This window comes from Calidris pugnax, unplaced genomic scaffold, assembly GCF_001431845.1.
Source record: "Calidris pugnax isolate Ruff unplaced genomic scaffold, ASM143184v1 scaffold15, whole genome shotgun sequence".
In the NCBI taxonomy this organism is placed as follows: Eukaryota; Metazoa; Chordata; class Aves; order Charadriiformes; family Scolopacidae; genus Calidris; species Calidris pugnax.
Window position 1 is genome coordinate 2061020 of NW_015090774.1, and position 21200 is coordinate 2082219.

At 39.0% G+C, this 21200-nt stretch overlaps 1 protein-coding gene across 1 annotated transcript in view; it reads right to left on the reverse strand.

Moving 5' to 3' along the window:
- TLL1 (tolloid like 1) overlaps positions 1-21200 on the reverse strand; it is a 140662-nt gene that overhangs the window by 116974 nt on the left and 2488 nt on the right. The gene's annotated exons all lie outside the window — the stretch shown is intronic.

Consider the following 21200-nt stretch of genomic DNA (forward strand, 5'->3'; position numbering starts at 1 on the left):
TATAAAGGGGAGATGTTACACAGCAATTTTGTTTCACGGAGATAAGTGGGGCTTGTAAGATGAAAGCTGCTTATCTGTTATTGTTTTATGGAGTGTTTGTTGTGCTGATGGAAGGCAAAGGTCAAACCTACACTAAAGCAACTTTAGCTGAGTATTCAGAAGTCCGGGTTCAAGTTTTTATTCCTGGGGTTTCTATTAACAAGACTGCGTCTTGGGTGAACTGAAAGGTGATGTCCTGTTCCAGGCTACTGGTGCACAACAGTCTGGCTCCAGGAGGTGCACTCCTGGGAAAGGTGTCTGTGATAGACTGAGAGGGCAATAAAAGTTGGGACTATTCAAAACTGAGCATGCTTGATCAAAAAACCTGGTGTCTCCAAATTTCCATTCACCAAAATGCAAAAATAAGAGATTGAGTTCTGGAAATTTCCCCCTAAGAAAGGAGGGGACAGAAATCCTGGGATTCATTAAAGACCTCTGCTGAGTATTTTAACAGGCAGATCTAAAAAAGGTCTGTACCCAAAGGTTTAGGTTGGTTGTTTTTTTTATTAAAGAAAAGCAAAATGAAACAAAAACAACAATAGCAGCATAAAAAACACCAAAAAACCCCTACAAAACCCAAATCTACATGTTGTCCTGAGTGGGAACAAGGAGGACCAGTGTGGAAGGCAAAATATGCATCTTGGAAAGTAAAGAAGTGTAACACTCACTTTTGAACCTAAAACTATCTGGAAAAGCAATCAAACCACCAGAAGAGACTTGTATGTTTTAGAATACGGTGTTTGTACCAAGACCTGTCCCTGGCATGCAAAAAGAATGACCAACTGTGTAAGGACCATTTAATTGGGCTATAATGAATTTTAGCTTCTCTAGGAATTACCCAGCAACTGCACAGCAAAAGCATAATTTCTTTTTCTCCCCGCTCCCACCCAGATCCTTGCCCTCCCTACAGCTGGTCCCAATATGTTACTCAGTCCTCACTGCTCTTCCCGCGCCCAAGAGTTGAGAGGCTGAACAACAGGAATTATCTTCCCACGGTGCTAAGCATTCAGATTCCCCCCCAAGCCCCAGCTTTACAGTTCTTTCTTCTTAGTCCATCTTAACCACCCTTTATCAGGGAAACGGGAGTCCCCGGAGAGCGAGTATTTGCACTGGGTGCTGGCAACAGAGAGCACCAGCATTTTGCTTGTGCTGCCGATGAAAGCTAAGAACCGTGCAGCCAGATCTGAGAGTAAGACCCTCGGTGACAGATAGGACACAGAAACAACCAGCTGTTTTCATTGTTTTGTGTTGCACGACATCAAGCAACTGGAAACCGTTGTTAGCCTTAAACAGAAAGCCCGGTTGGTGAGGATGAGTTTTGGGCAGTCCAAAGTGAGTATTCAATACTTGAGTGCACACAAGGGTTTGCTGAAAGTGACCTTGATAACATGGTTGTCTGCCACTTTAAAGCAGAGGCAAAAAATGTATATAGTAAGGGCAATACTTCATATATCGTTAACGAGGGTTCCTTTGCAATGTGTGTATAAGCAGCGTGTTTCAGGAAAAACAAAACAAAAATGAATACACACCAAGTGCCTGAAAAATCTGAACTAGTGATTACAATTTTGAGACAGACAATTTGGCACAGACACATTCCTACTGATAAATAAAAATGTGGTTTTGAAGGCAGCAGTATACTGCACTTCAGTGGAGAATTTGCCTTCATTCTCCCACAAAATAGTCCATCAATGCATTAGCTCAATACTAACCATTTTTTTCCTTACTAGATGAACGTGTTTTATGTTTGGATGAGATACGGCTGACAGCTCATTTTTCCCTTGCAGTCAACTCAATCTCATCCAAACTATTAACGTTACAGAGCTCCAAGACAGATTTGCCAGTGGATGTTAAGTCAATTCCCACAGACTTAACTGAGGACAAAACTCAGCCCTTAAGCAACAGACAAAATGTTAACTGGTACAGCTACTGAGTACAGAGAATTTATTTTCTCTCTATGAGAAATAGGCATGAAACGATATATTTAGGAGGCCAGGCAACTTATGTAATGTTCTTGTTGCTTTTATAAACATTTTCACTGTGTACTGGCAGTTCACTTTGGTATGGCTTGCTTTGTTATAAAATGAGCTCCTATACCACAAACATACTTCTGCAAATACAGTAACTGGATCAAAATAGAGACATACTTTGTTTCCAGGAAAAATATGCATGTGACATAGAACAGTAAGCTTTTAAAGCAACTCATCTTCCAACACAAAAGTGTCCCCCAGGCAGATTTTACAATTCTTATTTTAACATTAACCTGTTTTGTAAACAAGTGAAGTGGCTGACAAACACTTCTGCAAGATTTTTTTCCCCTAGAGCAAATAATGACAACAATTTCCTATTTTTCATTTATATTACCCAATTCCGTAAAATCTTCACAATTAAAACTCGAGCTCATAGACTTATTCAGTTTACAGTTTATCTATTGAACTGTCTCTGCGTCAACATACACCACAGCTGAATGTCCAAATACCCTCAGTTTTAATTGACCTTAATGGAGCTCACTGAAAAAGAGTGAAGTCTTGCTTTGTACCCATGCATGTTCACTTCAATAGCATAAATGAAGCAGACATCTTATAATCTAAATTTGCAAATGTTTTAGTACAATATGTATCCTAAATATATGCTGATGACCTAAAAAAAAAAAAATTCAAACTCCCACAGCTATCCCGGCACATAAGAATTAAAATACAATTTATATAATAACAACTGGAATATTAATTTTAGAATTACCCAGTTTTTTACTGCTCTTAAATTTTTTGTTGAACAGAAACTTGACAACTCCAGCCAGGGCAAACTTCAACAAACTCCCTCAGGCAGTCCTCCTTAGGAATATTTTTATCCCAATTACACTTCTACAAGCTTGAGATGTACTGACAAACCTTCCTCACAGACATGTCACTGGACCTATCAACAAATATCAGTTTATCACTAGCTATCTTCCAAAAAATCAAAACCAATCAATCCATAGGCTGGTCTACATGCACCCTCTCAAAAGCTTACAGTACTGTGTGTCTGCTAAATACCTATTTCTTCCTCCGTGAATGTAAAAAAACTGACACAAAGTTACTCTGTGCAAGCTTTATTTCACAGAGAATTAGCAGCTTCTCTGAAAAGAACCACATACTCAGGAAAGCAAAACCCCCTAAGATAAACTGTAGACGTGTATAATACCATACAATAAATCCGACACATTGAATACAGATATTAAACAGTTAAATAACAGGATAATGTGCAACATTAGTAAAACATAATAGGCCAGAGTTTGCTTACCTGCCTGAAAGGTAAACATCCAATAACTGACCCAAAGCCTTGCTTCAAAAGTCAGGATGAAAATAATGAAAATAGTTGAGACAACTGCCCTGCTTGTTCATGCAATAGCAGAATTTGTTGGCTTGCATTTTTCTTCCAGAAAGAACATCTATATCTAACTGCAGGAATTCATTTAGATCACAAGTGGTCAGAATAGCCTTCTTACATGCAAATAAAACTACAAGAAGGGGAACTGTACAACATGGAAGCAAAAAACTCCTTGCTACAAGAAAACATTACCAAATTCATAATCCTCTATCAGTTACCACTTAAGATAAATATGGACTACACAACAAATAATTAGAACCACTGACAATATATTATGCTTATTAACCAAACTTAGCCCTTTGAGTAAAACCAGGGGGAGATTTCTACTGAAGACCACAGAAATTGCCTAGTGTTGTAATGAAGCAGATTTTGACTCTTACTGTAATGGCTAGTTTTGTTTCTGCAAGAAGCAAAACATGAATAACATAGGCACTTTGACTTCATACATTTGTACTGTATATACTTTAAGGCAACATTTTGTGTGTTATCCAATCAGTTGTTTTATATTTGGCATAAATATATTTCCATGTCTATTACCAAAAGCATAACTCTATTTTCTTCTCTCAGCAGCAGTTTTAACTAAACCATATACGAGCCTTTAATATTATTTTGTTGTGATTGATTATAGTATATATATGAAAACTGAACTGAACTTGAATTTGTTATGGATAGTAAATTTGATTAGTAATTAAACAACGATATAAGCATCCTTAAGATTCAGTTACTGCGTACCTTACTCTCACACATACACTTTTAAAACCGTAACATACATTTGTGTTTTATGTAAACATATATTAGCATTGCCCTCTACAACATTTAATGTTTCCTCTCCTTGGAGCCCCAAAAAAGTGCATTGCATATTTTTTTCTTTTATTATGTGGGACTATATGACACTTTTTTTAAATAACCAGAAATTCTGAACTACAGACACTGGTAATACAGAAAATAACAGTACACATCAACGTTTCTCCAATATATTAGTTAAAAATCTTAGATTTTATGCTACATGCACAAAGGATAAGGAACAGTCATTGGCAGCTCATCAATGATCCCTGGGAACAGCAGGTAGGCACAGGAGTCTCCTCTTCCTCTGAATCAGGAGGGAATATGAAAAAGGATAGCTGGGAGAGAATTGACCCTTAGGGGCAACAAGAAGGGCAAAGTGGCATTGCTGGATGGTGGGAAGCAATGGGTATAAATAAGATTTCACAACTTTTAGCTTTCAAAATCAGGATCTTAATATCAAAAAAACTGCCATAAAATAAGTCAATCTCCACTTTTCTCCTGTAGCCAACTCTCAGAAAATGCCATCTACTCTACCTCCCCTAGTGCCAAGTCTCAAAAGGCCCAAGTATCAACACGGGGAGCACTGCTTGTCAGCCAAAGGAGAGCGCTCAGCTGCCTTCACAAAGGAGACTGAGGACAGAGCAAAGAACCAGTTAACAAGGTGGGCATAAAACAGCAGTCCTGCTTCCCTGAAAACATCAGTGACCTTGACATCAAGCCTGCACAGCACAATTGCATCTACACAGGCTAAAAAGCTGACAACTCTTTCAGTGGGAGAAATGCTGGTTCACATCACCCTCTCTGATGGTACTCCATGAAAGCCACACCAATTAAGTTTACATACAAATTCCAGAAAGTCTGAACGAGGGATAGACAGTAAAAACTATGAGACAAACCAGCAGGAGAAAAAAAATCCTACACGATATGAAGTACTTTTTTCCATGTATCCCCAAAATTTCCAGCTGGACAGATGCTTGAGAATGAGTCCTTTGAAAGATGACACATACACAGGGCTAACTATGGTGAGCGTTTCCTGTCTCCAGTGAATCAAGAACATTTTTCCTCCTGGATGCATACAGCAAAACAAGCCAAAAATTATTAAACACCGTCCCAGTATCTCTTCTAATATAGAGAAAGGCTATTGGGAAATGGTGTACATTTTGCCAAGTTTCCTTTGAGTCAGCTGTGAGTTCCTTACATGCCAAATGTAGTTAAAATAGGAAGTATAGAAATTGACAGTAATAACTGAACCAAAAGTTTGGTGCTGTGGCTTTAATTTGAATCAGAGCTAAGATAGGATTCTGAATATTTTGGGGCTTAATATGCATGTTAGAGAAAATGTACCAAGACAACAGATAAAAAAAGGCAAAAATTATTAAAAAATCTTCTTCTGTACATAGAAGACAATAGACACCTCATACATGGAAACAACACTTAATAGGATGTCTGCAACTTGTGATTCATGCTTTCTTAAGAGGCATAAAAAAGCTTTATTACACTATTTCTATACTTTACAATAAAACTATATTAAGAACTTCTGTCTGTATAGTAGTTCATATGGTAAAACTTCTGGAAAAAAAAGATAATTAGTGATGGAACTGAATGCATACATAAAAGTATTTTTATTTTAAACATGTCTTTGGTACTTCTTCTCAAAGTCTACAAGAAGACACCTAAAGCATTATGGCATTCACAGGAAGGTTGGGGTTGTCTTGCTACCACAGGCTTTCTAAAATTTGCTCCACTGGCCCCTTGGAACTGCAGCAAGTGCCCTCCAGACTCAGGGGGGAGCTGCAGGATTTATTCCTGAGCACGGTGTGGCATGCAGCCAAAGGAGTCATTTAGTGGAGTTTTTGGCCAAGCAGGAAAGTGTTCCATTTCTTCTGCCATTCATTAAGACCCACGAGGAAACTGAGACAGGAAGTCAGGCTTCCAGATAATAGGAGTGTTCCTAATGATGTCCTTTGGCTCACAGCACAGAACAGTTCCTCTATGCTCGCCCTTGCTACAACATCTTTTCTCTATATATTTTCCCACTGTAGAGGGGGAACAACAACAAAAGCGTTTTAAATGAGTTTTCCTTTGCATCCAATTCAAAGGGCCCACTTAAACTGCATGGATTATCTGCTTATGCATGGTGTATGAACAGCAACTAATTGTTTCTTAAAAACAGCTATTTATGCTTGGAAATTAGTGTAGCGTAATGCCACTTCAGAAAGATTCCTCCACTGAAATGCCTATGTTATATATCTATCATATTAAAACTTCACAAAACACCAAAAAGCTAATTACACCCCAATTTCCTGGTTACATCTTGCCTCCATTGTAAAGGACTATTGAAAAAACATACCTCCAGTAAGCTTTCAGTAAAGTGGCCCGAAATATAATTTTTCCTTAGGTTCATATTCTGACCTCATTAAGGTGAGTATCACCATGCCATTCTTGTCCTTAAAAGCAACAAGAGTTTCTTAGAGGGACTGCAGTCCAGGTGAAGAATTCAGCTTTAGAAGTTGCAGGACATAAACATAATGCATTTAGTATTTCTGCATAAACATGCCAGGAAACACAAATCAGATAAAAAATTAAGACTCTACTTTACGATAAAGGAAAATACCTTCATTGGCAGCTGTGTGTCCCTGCCCTGGGCATAGTTCCCTACTGTACAGATCACACCATGGCCCACCTAACACAACCCAGGGCCCATAACACATTAATGTCTGCTCTTCCACATCCCACCTACGCGATCTACCATATCCCACGGCAGGATACGACACAGTGTTATTGTAGCTACAATGGGCCAAAGAGGTGAAATTCAAAGTTTGCAAGGAAAGTAACTATCTTTCCTTAGACCAACCTTACAGAAAGAAAAAGTCTAACAAACTTTCAGATGCACAGTCTTTATAAAACATGACATTTTACCAGGCAGAAGAGTCATTGAAGAATCCACAGCAGCATGCAATAGGAAAACTAAAAGATCTATGTGAGAACGTATTTAACTGAATGACATGCTGGAACAAAAGACCACTAGAAATTTTGATAAGTGTATCAGTGTTTTAATTAAAAGTTACTACTTTAGCAGCAGCTGAATACAGAGGGCGGTTTGATCTACAGTCAAAATGCACTCACAGAAGTTTCTGCTGGAAATCGCCTACCTACAGTTGCAGAGGGCCCAGCAGGTGATAATTCACCTCTTGTTTACATCTCAGTTTTTACCTGGTTACCTGGCTTCCCCTGACAGAAAACCCATGCAGCCCTTTTTGGTGTTGGTTTATTCCCTATGCATCTACTCAACCTTCCACATAGGTACCTGTGACTTGACAGAAACGAAGGAAGGACGGAAGGAAGGATGGACGGAAGGAAGGACGGACAGAAAAGTGCAGTAAGTGTTTGTCAGTGCCCTGGGGAGCTAGAAGTCCCTGCAGCTCCATCAATGCAGGAACAAGGCTCCTTTCCAGTGGACAGCCTGCTGTAGAAAGGTTTATCTTGATACCAGAACAACCATAAAGTAATAAAAGAAATCTGAATTGATTAGCATGTAAGAATGGGGATGTTAACTTGTTTCTTTAGGACGTGAAAGTGGATTCCAAGTCTTATCTATATCTTTGCTGATTTCCATGATACATCATCTGCTTGTCGGAAGGAGAGGGGAGGAGAATTTCTCCACTGATAAGACCTGGGACATTTTAGGTCAATGAAGCCAAGCCGGAGCATGTGAGCAGAAACCATGGGTCTAATAATTTTTCTTCTTCCATAAAATTATGTAGTTAGAACTATTACTATTAATGTTAAATTTTGTTGATTTTTTTTTCCTTAGTCTGACCTTGTCCATCATTAGGAAAGACAAACAAAAGGTTTACATTTACAATCAAGTCTTTCTAGAATGACCACATCAATGAATCTGCAAAAATACATTATATGTGAATGAATGCTGTGTCATACTCCAAATAAATCTAACAGACACTTTTTTAAATCACAAAACATAGCCACGAAATATTAATTTTGCCCAAACTGAAAAAACTGTCATAGCTTTAGCTGGCTCTACACATTGTTGACTTAAATCACCATAGAATAGTTTGCATTTCTTTAACATTTCAGTTTTAGCCCCCTCAAGAACTGAACATCTCTGTAAACACAGTTACTGATCGAGGAGTCATCTCTGTATTTGTCTCTCTTCCATAATGCAAAAGGGAGCCCACTATAAATTTACTTTACCCAAATTTTACTTCTACAGACACGACAACCGTGATCTATCAGTGCTAAAATTCATACGTAATTCAGCTTCTGTATTTTCACCTGTACTAAGTGTGAAAGGGTTTCATCCTCAAAATGCAGATAAAGGACTGGAAAAAAAAGGAAAGCCTTTTCCTACACTCTCTACTCTCCACCCCTCCTTCAATTCAGGGATCAAAGGATCTACAAACGGTAAAAGGAGAATCTTTTCATGATGGGCAAAGATCTTTCACCTTCCTTCCACTGCTGAATAACTCCAGAAAACTCCATAACTAAAACCAAGTAAAGGACTTTTTCAAACAAGACTCCTCAGTCAAATCTAAGATCATTTATCACCTTCCATTCTCACTCAGGCCCTGATTAAAATTCAACACACTGAAGAAACAGCATCAGAAAAAAACCAGAAGTTTGTGAGACACAGAAGTAACAAACTATGTGATTAAACCCAAGTTGTGCACTGAGTTAGACTATGCCATAATAATACTTATGTCTGTATTGCAATCTAGAGTTTTTGCTATCCATCCAAACTATACATAGCTTTAAAAAGAAAAATATGCTTTATATTCTGCTTTTATTTTACTCTTTAACTAGTTCTTTAACCTATAAATACATTGGGATATTAGTACACCTGTTCCTCCTAGTTTTTCAAGATCTCTTTCATTCCTAGCAGCTCTGGGATAGGAAATGTTTTAGTCTGGGGTATTGTAAATTACTGAAGAGACTTTCTGTGCTTGTCAAACTTTTGCTAATGGTACATGATTTTGCTGATATTATTACAAACTACATTGACACCAGTTTCACATCTGCTGTATTTTGTAACAAATGGCCTATTATCTTTGACTTTACATTTACTGAAATTACACAGATAAGGAACTGTATGTGCAACTGCAACCGTCATGTTCGTCAGCATCTTCAGCCATTCATCAGATTGAACAATTAATAAAGTATTCAGCTATGACAAGAAGAAACCTATCTCTAAAGGCTGAGAAATTATTGCAGTAATCTAAATCCAGTCTTATCCTAAGGCTTCTTTTGAGGGGGGAAAAAAAAATAATAAAAAATTAGATGCTCTTGCAAGCTGCTGGATTTTTTTCACACCCCAGTCCAGCAAGAAAGAACCTGCAATCACAAGGTCACTGAATGTAAGATTTCTTGATACTCTTGTGTTAGTGATGACAACTACAGAAACTGGGGCAAAAATCCAATTGCCTTCATTAATGTGCCTGCAAAGCATGTGAGCACATGAATACAAGCAAGAGGTGGCCCAAGTACACAGGAGTAAATTAGTCAACTCTGCACTTTATTACTTATTCACCTATAAATATTATCTCTAAAGTAACTGGAAACATTCCCACTGAGTTCAATCACCTCTAGATAAGGTTTAACACACATATTAATGTGGTGTTTCCCAGTGTAGGGAAAAAAAAAAAAAGCACCCACACGGTCTGCACACAGAACTTTAAGGATCCTCTATAGATACTTCTACAGTCATCTATGCTTCAATGATACTTCCTTAGCTAACCAGGTGAGCACGTGCATACATGTGTTTAAAGGTAAGCATGTATACAAGTGCTCCACCGGACCCATGAGAATCTATAGACATTAGTTAAATGCAGTTTTCTTCTTGTGTGTTTGCACACATTCATTTTCATCTAATCCAGTTGGTCAATGCATTTATAGTCATACAGAGCTTTGAAATTCATTCACTTCCCAAAATAGCCAAATTGCATTTATCTTTCAGGCGTGCTACAAGGCATGAGTTTTTGAAATAGCATTTAGGGAAGGCTGAGGAACAAAGGAACTGCAACACTGGATCAGATCCAAGGTCCTGTCTCTGACAGCAGTCACCACCAGCTGCTTCACAGAAAGAAACAAGAATCTGCAGTAGGTAGACAAGGATAATCTTGCCACACTTTAGGGTTCATCCTGGTTTCTAGCTACTAAAGACTGCCTTGAACTCTGAAGCCTGAGGTATAATATCCACTTGAAAATGTTATCATTATTGATTATCAGTGCTGGAGATACCCCTGTTATCTAAGTAAACATCATAGCATATATCTGAATACTGCCTCGGTGGAATCCTTCAGCAGTATTCAATCTAAAAAAAGTTACATAAAAACCCCACGTATCTCCTTGTCTCAGTTCAGAATTTGCCACTTCAGAATTTAACAGACTAATAGGAATAGAAACAAAAACTTTCTTTTTTATCTTGTATAAATTTCTCAAATTGTACATGTTTATTACATCCCTTCTCTTTCATTTTCTGTCTTCTAAAGTGAACATCTTTTTACCTTGTTTTCGTTAGTTTTTCTGATAATCCAACCTTTGTGTAATAAAACACCTATCTGCACGAATCTGGTTCCTTACCTGTTATTGTTTCTTTGTTATTATTTTTTGTCATTATTTTTTTGTCTGAGGGTTTGTTATTGGTTTCTGTTTGGATTTTTTAAAAAATTTATTTTCCAGGCTTGAAAGATTAATCTGTGTTAGTTTTCAGAACGTAACATCATTACAACGTATCAGTAACAACAGAATAAGGATTCCAGAATTTAGTCCTGAATCAATGGTCTTGAATAGTTGCACAGTTCAGTTTATATGATGACAAAAGGATGGACTGATGGACAGATCAAAGATCCTGCTACTAAAATGAAGATGATCACAAGAAGATTGGTAACATGCCTTCATTATGACACTGGCAGTTTTGCATGGACACACGCTCTGTTCTTAGTCAAAAAGGGGCCAAGTGGATTTCCTGAACACAAAATACCTAATTTATCAATTTGCCCATATGCATATACACCTTTACAAAGGATGAAATAGACAATTGTAAGTATGGAAACAGTTGTCAAGCAGTGAAGCTTAATCCACCTACAAATAAAACTGAAGTAAGAGCACAATTGTAAGAGTAATGTTGAGTAAGGGGAAAAAAAGCGAGTACGAGTAAAAATGAAGATGTATGCAAATTTGTTATAAATATAAGGACGTTTTACCAGATGGAGGAATTGGGCAGTTCGTCATCATGTTCTCACACCCGCAGAGTTGTTCTAAAACTACTCTTCATGAAAGAAAATATAATTGGCTGTGCAAGTAAACTGTTTAAATAAGTCTTGATATTATATAAGAACCATCTGAAATTATTTTCTTTACTTATTTGAGCACATCATCTGGAAACATAGAGAAACTCTGCCTCTTGGCTACTCTTTCTAGAATCAGTATGCCCTATTCAAAATTCTTTCTACTGTATTGGGGAAGTGAAGTAATGTTGAAGGTCTTGAGTGAAACAATACCCATGACAGCAAGAATGTATCTAACTAGCACCTATTAAAATGTCAGAGACCAATAAAATTGATTCATTTTTGTTTAATAACAATTAGAGTTATTACTAGGAATATATTTAACTGCTGCTACCAGCATAACATAACCCATCTTCACTGCTCTTTAGATGTGGTGATACCTTCAGATACCCTCTCAGCTGAGGTCCATGGCCCCTCACTTCTTCCAAGAGCTGATATTTGAACTCCACAATACAGTTTACAATGCCCAAGGAGCACAATGTGCCAGAGATACTGATACCTTTCAAATGCAGCAATGTATCTCTGACATTCAATTTTTGTAGGAAAAATGATGAAATTTATCAGGACAGCAAGACAGATAATTTCTAAATTAAAATTTAAATGCACTGAAAATAAGTTTTAAAAGAAACGCTTTCATTTGCATTTTTGTGTCCTGATTTTGTTGATTGTTCACTTATGAGATAGTTCCAATACTTACTATTCCTTAATATAATATTAAAAAAATGATATTTTGTCAATGACATATGAGAATACCAACCTAGAAACCTCTGAAAGTTTGAATCCTGATACAATGTGCCATTAGACTGTCAGTGACAGTCCTGGCACAGATGAATTTATTTTTGCTAGGTAGCAATAACTTCTAAAGCATTATTTATGACTATTTTAAAATTAAACTCCCACATAATTTACGCAAAATTTAAGAAAAATTATAATTATAAGAGTTTCATGTAACAAATTGTTGCTAAGAATGTTCATATATTTATATTACTAAAAGCATACCTCAGACCAGAGGTATTGTTCTGCAACATAACTTATAATTGTCAATATGAATAAAAAATTTCAAAATCAATTCCTAGTGAATTATTGATAGACTTTATCTCAAAAAAATATATGTAGTAAAGAAGCTGGTTAAATACTCATTGCATATCCTATTAAGCATCATATTTCACACATCTCAAGAAAAAAGTTAGGAGCTGTTTTAGAACAAAATTGATTTTTTGGTGTTTTGTTCTTGACAATCTCTGTTTTTAACTATGTATAGAGAAAACCCACAAACCTACATTTTGGCCCATTATTGCTCTGTAAGAGCTATCTGATTGAGCTCAAATATTCTCAAACATTTGACACTCACAGATTTATAGTCACTCAAAATTTGCACTTGCAGATCATTACTCAGGCAAAAATCCCAATAAAAGTCATCTGAGAGTATCCGTACGAGTAGAAACCGCCCCCAAAGCACCCACTCACACGGGTTGCACACCTGCCTAGGGTCATGCACAGACACTCTACCTATGCCCACGGCACAGCCTCCACCTTCACACTTCCCAGCTCAACCTGTTCTGGCGTGTTACTATTTATACAAGTTTTACACTTCAAGTACTTCTAGTACTCTTATTATTATTGTTCAGCAAGGACAGTCTTCACATCAGATCTTCATATTTAGGTACATGAGTCCGACAGAGACAGAAGGTTGGTGTTTGTGTTCTGTATAAATATTTATAGCTGGATATTTCAGGGTTTGACGTGCGGCGTTTAACAGATCACTGGCAGCCCACTAAGCTCTCCAGTGCGAGGCCTCTGAGAACATACTGGTCATGCACAGCCCACCCAGCCTTCTCCTCCTCCTCATTTCCAGCTGTGGGCATAGATGCCCAGGTTTCTTTGCTACAGAACTATGAAAGCACTAGAGGACAATCTTACAGAAAGCCTGTTGACAAGACAGATATATTTGGAGGGAATAACTGCTAAATGTAAGCAAGAAAATAATACGTCAAGGGAAAGAACAGAAAGCAGAGGACTCAGTGACTGGTCAGGCAGCACAGGAAGAAGCTGAAAAGCAAGAAGAAAGCGCATTCAGTGGAGAAGGGGAATCCAGAAGCAAGGAAACTTGTCACAGGAACAATGGAAAAGGTGACAGGGAAAGAAATAGAAGATGAGCAGGAGACACAAGGAATGAATACGCATTAAAACAGATAAACAGATTAGCCATTAGCTTTTCTTAGCCAAGAAAAATATCCTAAGAGAACTAAAAATACCCAAAGATTTCTCTAGTCACACTTTCAGCTGGTTGTAACAGGGAGGTAGACAGGTTGGTTGTGGTCAGGAAAGGAAGAAATGGACTGAATTCAATAATGACCGGAACAAGTAAATTAGTAAGGGGACTGAGTAAAGTCTGAAACACACTAGAAAATGTTGCCCATCCTACTGAAAGCTTTGAAAGTTCAAAGCTTAGATTCTTAGCCTATTCCAGAGCAAAACATCTTTCCTATCTTTTCTTCAGATATTAAAATAAAAAAAAAAAAAAAAAAAAAAGGAATGTTGTATAACCATAACACTTTTCACAAGTCTGAAGCTAGACCATAAAAACCTATTTCAGTTTCAGGATAAACACACATTGTCTAAACAAAGAATAGAGATTTCTCTCCTTGTTTAGTTTATTCACTGTTATAAAATTTAGAGTACTCTAATGCATCTAGGAAGAAAAAAAAGTGTTCTGTTTTCCTCCACAAGGTCCCCTGTGCCTGTGAAAACCAGAAGTTGACTCTTCCATTTTACAGCCCTTCTCTCAATACCACGCACCACAGACACGACCGTTTCTCTCCAAAAAGAAATGAATGGAATTATGTCATAAGCCTATCAACCCTGTTTTCCAGAGGGGCAATAAGAATGACATAAGGCAGACATCCAGGTGTGGTGCATGTTTCCGAGCTTGCCTAGGGGACCTGATTCCAAGCTCAATTAGGTTTGTCAATTAGGCTTGTTTTGCAGTGATGTAATACTGCTCCTTGCAGGTCACTCGTTTGACACACCGGAAATATATTCAGAAACAGACCCCTATGGAAAGCAGTCTGAACATGAAACCGAGCCTTTCATATGGAAGGATATTCACAAAGTTAGCACATCAAATATGTTAATTTAACATAGTTTTCCCTGAGTTTCACTGTTGATTAATCTTTTCAATGAAGCCAAGGAGAAAAAGAACTTTAAATTCACAAAAACTTTTTTCAAAGTTGTTGAGATACCATATTAAAGGGCATCACAGATAAATAGTGAAGAACTGCAGAAAAGAAATAAGACTTTAAAACTAAGGTCTTCAGTAGTCTGGTTTACCCTAGAAGTTTATCCACAGCAGCATGAAGGTCATTTGGGACTGACTATTCAGAAAAGCTTGTTTCTGTTTCAGCTTCCTACAATACACGTTTACTACATGAATAGTCACAGTTCTGTCAATCCGGCAAGTGATAATAGCAGCACAACCTCTATATTAGTACAAACTGCACAATATATCTTTCAGAATTTACTGCACGACTGAAAAAAAGACGAAAGATTTCAATTACCTAAATCACACAATAGATTAAAAACGTATTATCAGAGGTTTTAAGACTTTTCATGTTACCAGACTAACAACTAGCATGCCTACAGCTGAAAACAAATGTCCCACAATACAAGATACAAATTTAAAAAAAAAAAAACCAAACATCCTACCAGGATAAGAGGCTGCTGCCACAATATCAATAAACAAAAGTTAGATTGCAGTTACAGATGACACCGTATAATAATTATAGTTAACATTTGCCATAAACTTTTAATGTTTAGATAGTATTGCCCGTAACAGGGATACTATTATTTCCCACCTCACTCAGCTGTAAAACCTAGTTTCGTATTTTATTAGTAAAATATCCCTGTTACAGGGATACTAACTTTTTTATTAATCTTTATAAAGGTGCAAAGATATCAAATGAGTTCCTTAGATTCTCACAGGAGCGAGAATTGGACACGAGGAGGAGCTTTCTTACTTTTCTCTTATTCTCAGGCACATATACATACAGAATTTGTTCCTAGTCAAACAACAGCAAGCTAACCAACTTCCAAGTTATGAAGCTGTAAATCTAATTGTTCATTTGCATTATTATTCTTTTGACATTTATATCTAGCTGTATTGGGACAAAAAAATAAAATCTTCTGTTCCAAGGCAAGAAACTAATGAATAATTTGAAAAAAAAAAAAAAGAAAAAAACCCAAGCATTTTGTCTTTAAAAAGAAAAAAATTATACAAATGAAGTACTGTGAAAATTAAAAGTTTTAATGAAGTTTTCCTTGGGAGAAGTTTTCGTCGGCAAACATTTCCCCAGTGCAACACAGAATTTCTGGTGCAAAGAAGACCAAGGCCCACAATAGGACAAAAAAAATAGATCAAGGAATTCAACTTTGAGTCTAGTCCCCAAACCTTTATTTTAGGAAGTTAAATACCTCACAGAGGAAATGCTAGAAGAGACTTATCCAAGGACAGCCAGCTATCTAGAGGCCAGAACACTCTTCAATGATATGGATATGCAAGAAAGCTAAGACTTGTTGCCTAATCATCCATGGTTCACTGTATTTGAACTGGAAGATCACACAATAGTATCTCTCTCAGTTTTTGTTTTATTTTAAGGCAACAAAACAAAGGCCTTCAGAAAACCTTTAATATCAACTAAGCACAGACTACGAACAAGCACAACAGAATGGGGAATTCTTTTCCTACCCATCTCACTCTGTATGTTTCTCAACAGCTACCCTTAATACATTGCAAGGTGTGGAAAAAAAAAAAAAAGCGAAACACCACCACTTTGGGAATCCATAGATAAATGTAGATGTATGCTGCCATCTGAAAAGCTTGACAGTGTCCACTTAAATCTAACTACGCATTTTATTCTTTGCAATAATACCTTATTTATAGAAAGGCTGATTCTTAGATTCTTTAAAGCCTGACATTGCAATGAGTATGGCTTTGCCAGTTTCACATCTTTCGGCAAATCAGATCTTGAAGATGAACTAAGAATGCCTTACACTTGAACTTCACAACGGTAAACACTGAGAGTAATATCCTGCAGAGAGACACGAGGAAATATCCGAGACATCAGAAGCACAGAAACTGTGTTACATCACATCCCACTGTTACAGCATGCCAGGATACTCACTATAAGGAGAAGTAGCATGACCCACAATTCATACATAGGTTAAAGGTCTGCAGACAAACACACAGGAAACCACACAGCTCATCAAGTTCATCTGCTCAACGTCAACAGCTTCCTTACCACCACTTGTCTCCTCAACACTGTCACAACATTTCCCCATGAGCTCCTCTCTTCCCCGGAGCCCTTGCTCCAGAGCTCCCAAGGTGCTGGCTTCACTGCCAAGACTGAACTTTGGGGTTGTTGCATAAAACAGCTGCTGGTTTAGATGCAATTGGAAACATCGGTTCCAGAAACAACTCCTAACCCTACTGTGCATCTGTCAGACTCCTATTATCTGTAGATTTTTCACAAAGCTGGAAACTTCGTCAGAAAACGTACTTTTCAGCTTCTATAGCATCCTGCACTACAATACCTCTGGGAGCTTTAAGTTCAAGCAACAGGGTGATTCTAAGCACACTCATTGAAACAACCTCTTCCTTACGAAAATGTTAAAATGCACACAGAATACCCATAAATAATCCCACAGAATAGCAACAAATAACATCCCAGAGGCGGTTTCATTCTGTTTCTGGTAAATTTCTCCAGCTCTTCCACAAAAAGGAAAAACAGGGAAAAAGGGACCTATCAAAAGAAGATTGATTCAACAGAGTTAGGACTACAACTATAAGGAGTTATATATATAATTATATCTAACTATAGATAGTGTACAGTGTACTGTGCTTTCTGTCACAAAATCAAAAATATTTTTTCATGTGGTCTACAGAATGAAAACTATGTAGTAAGCGCGACCCACTGCAGAAAAGCAAAATGCAAATAACTTTTAAAACACAGGTGAATCCATCCTGTATCAGCCTCTTTGGGGGACCTTAGCTGTGGATGGTTTTAAAGCATTTTGTTTGCTTGGAAATAATGATAGATCAAATTAGTCTAACAGGTCTGCAAAATTTGCACGGAACTCATTGAAGTCCTTGAAGTATGTCAGTAGGTAAAAACCTAAACTGACTTTGGCCATTCCCCAATTGGGCACATTGCAGAAATTCTCAGCTTCTGGGACCTAACTGTTACCAGCCTGAACAGCTTAAAAAAAAAAGAGGATTTCTACAGCTTCAGTAGTAGGCCCTTGAGATGCAGTAAAAGCAGGTGTTAATTATATCTAAGGTACAAAGTTTGCATACACTGAACACAATGTCAGCAAGGATTATCTTGTTTTATCCTGTTATCTCATGCATAGAGCTACCACACAAATTTGCGTGTGAACAGCTCACACCCCTGAGTGCAAAGCCTGGATTTGTCCTTCTTTAGTGCCTTCACTGTGGAAGAAGCCATCCTAATGGCAGATACCAGTAAAATTACTCATGGGAGGCCAAAACCCCGGATGGTAAGACTGACCTAGCAAGAGCACACACTTTGGTTATGCTGCTAAAAGAGGCTGAGCACCCGCTATCCCATCACCTTTGATCAGGTGTCAGTACTTCACAGGCTAAGACTAATGTAGTCTTTAAGGAAGGTTTAGCAAGAAAAGTATTTGGGAAATACTGGCGGAGGATCAGTTTCATCAATACATATAGAACTTTCAAATTTTTTGCTAAAAACACTTGGAACATGGTTCAAACCCAGTGTGCAGCAGTGACATACCTTTTCATTTCTGAAGAACTACTATACGCTAAAAGAAAATAATGATTGGGTTATTTACTGAGTAGAAAACCTCAGAGTGATTGCTTTTAAGGCTAACGGGAACTATACACAACTAACTCTTCATGCATCTACCTGTCTCTCGTCACAGCTAAGCACCTTGTGAAGAAGCAGCAGCAAAAACTTCCATAAAATATTTAAATGGGCCAAACTTTCCAAGCTCATGTTTCTATATCCAAACAAAAAATGATGGCAAAGAAGTGTCAATGCTGATCATATTGCACAGTCTCTTACTGTTGTCTTTCTCTCATGCAAAACCTTAAACACTTACTGCCATGAATTATAATTTTTAATTACTCTCGCTATGAAACAAGAAGTACTAAAAAAATCCCACATCAAACTGAGTAAATAAACATTTCTTATTAGACACAATTATGCATATGCATCTTCCTAAACAATAACAGACCAGACGAAGAGGGGTCAAGTTTACTATGACCACTCACTTAAGTAAATTTATTTGTGAGTGCTAATTGGGAAAAAATAACATTTTGCTTGCAGTTGCTTCCGCTCTTTTTGAACTTGAGTGTTCCTCAGCTGTAAGCAAGTAAGACCTAACAATTCACACTTAGGAACAAAATATTTTTGTGATTAGAAAAACACAGTGTCTGCATATTTGGCATATATGTTCACCACATTCTCCTCAATAAATTAAACAAAACCACACAGACATAGTGAACACAACCTTTGGCTGAACTAGTTTTCAGAATATAAAATAACTAATTAACGCAAAGGCGGCTGCTGGAAAATTTGAGCACTTATTTAACAATAGAGCTGTTGGGAATGGACCACCATTGTTGTTAGTAACACATTTTGGGGGAAAAAAACCACCATCAAGACACACTTGTCTACTGAAATACCAGTGCAGCTGGGTGCCGAGGTCAGTGAGGCTGCTGCTAACTCTAACGGATGAAGAGTTGGTATTAAGGAGGCTGAAGTCCTAAATGAGTAAGATAAGCGTTCTAGAAAAGTATTCGGTTGCTCTGCAAAGCGAGAAGAGGCCACAACTCAACTCTTCTTACGCAGTTATAAAGGGGTCGGTGAGGCACCGAGCGAGCAGGGGGCACGGCCGCGGCGGTACCGTGTGTCCCACGGCGCGGTACACGCTGCAGACCAGACTGCATCAGGTACTAGCCGGGGGCTAAGGAACACGCGTGGGCTCACACGGCTGAAAGCCCCGCGTCTGGTCACCCCCCTCTCCCAGCCCTCCCTCGGGCTCCCCTCCACCCCCTCTCCCCCTCGGGCTGAGCACTTTACCATGTCCACATTCAGCGGGCACCCGGCGCCGAGGGCCCGCCCCGAGGAGCGGGGGCGACAGGTTGTGCGGGAGGCAGGAGAGAGGGAGCGGGCGGGAGGCGGCCCCGCTGCCGCCGCGGGGGCGGGCAGGGACCCGGGAGGAGCCACCACCCTCCGGCGCCGCCTGCGGGGCCCGGCCCGGCTTCTCCGCGCTGCGGGGCACGGTCCCGCCTCGAAACCTTTGAGCCTCCGTCCGCAACTTCCACGTCCCCGGAGGCCGTCGCCCCGGCCGCGGAGCTCCCCGGGCACGACGCCTCCGGGAGACGCGGCCGGTCCAGCCCTGCCCGTCGCCGCGCCCCTCTCCCACCCCAGCCGGAGGCGCCGGGGAAGTGGGAAGTCCCAGAAAAGCAGATCCCGGGAACCTTCCCCAGGTGAGAGGAAGCTCCAGCTCCGCTCGTAGCCGCTGCCCCGGGAGGGAGCAGGTGAGGGCAAAAACTTCCATAAAATATTTAAATGGGCCAAACTTTCCAAGCTCATGTTTCTATATCCAAACAAAAAATGATGGCAAAGAAGTGTCAATGCTGATCATATTGCACAGTCTCTTACTGTTGTCTTTCTCTCATGCAAAACCTTAAACACTTACTGCCATGAATTATAATTTTTAATTACTCTCGCTATGAAACAAGAAGTACTAAAAAAATCCCACATCAAACTGAGTAAATAAACATTTCTTATTAGACACAATTATGCATATGCATCTTCCTAAACAATAACAGACCAGACGAAGAGGGGTCAAGTTTACTATGACCACTCACTTAAGTAAATTTATTTGTGAGTGCTAATTGGGAAAAAATAACATTTTGCTTGCAGTTGCTTCCGCTCTTTTTGAACTTGAGTGTTCCTCAGCTGTAAGCAAGTAAGACCTAACAATTCACACTTAGGAACAAAATATTTTTGTGATTAGAAAAACACAGTGTCTGCATATTTGGCATATATGTTCACCACATTCTCCTCAATAAATTAAACAAAACCACACAGACATAGTGAACACAACCTTTGGCTGAACTAGTTTTCAGAATATAAAATAACTAATTAACGCAAAGGCGGCTGCTGGAAAATTTGAGCACTTATTTAACAATAGAGCTGTTGGGAATGGACCACCATTGTTGTTAGTAACACATTTTGGGGGAAAAAAACCACCATCAAGACACACTTGTCTACTGAAATACCAGTGCAGCTGGGTGCCGAGGTCAGTGAGGCTGCTGCTAACTCTAACGGATGAAGAGTTGGTATTAAGGAGGCTGAAGTCCTAAATGAGTAAGATAAGCGTTCTAGAAAAGTATTCGGTTGCTCTGCAAAGCGAGAAGAGGCCACAACTCAACTCTTCTTACGCAGTTATAAAGGGGTCGGTGAGGCACCGAGCGAGCAGGGGGCACGGCCGCGGCGGTACCGTGTGTCCCACGGCGCGGTACACGCTGCAGACCAGACTGCATCAGGTACTAGCCGGGGGCTAAGGAACACGCGTGGGCTCACACGGCTGAAAGCCCCGCGTCTGGTCACCCCCCTCTCCCAGCCCTCCCTCGGGCTCCCCTCCACCCCCTCTCCC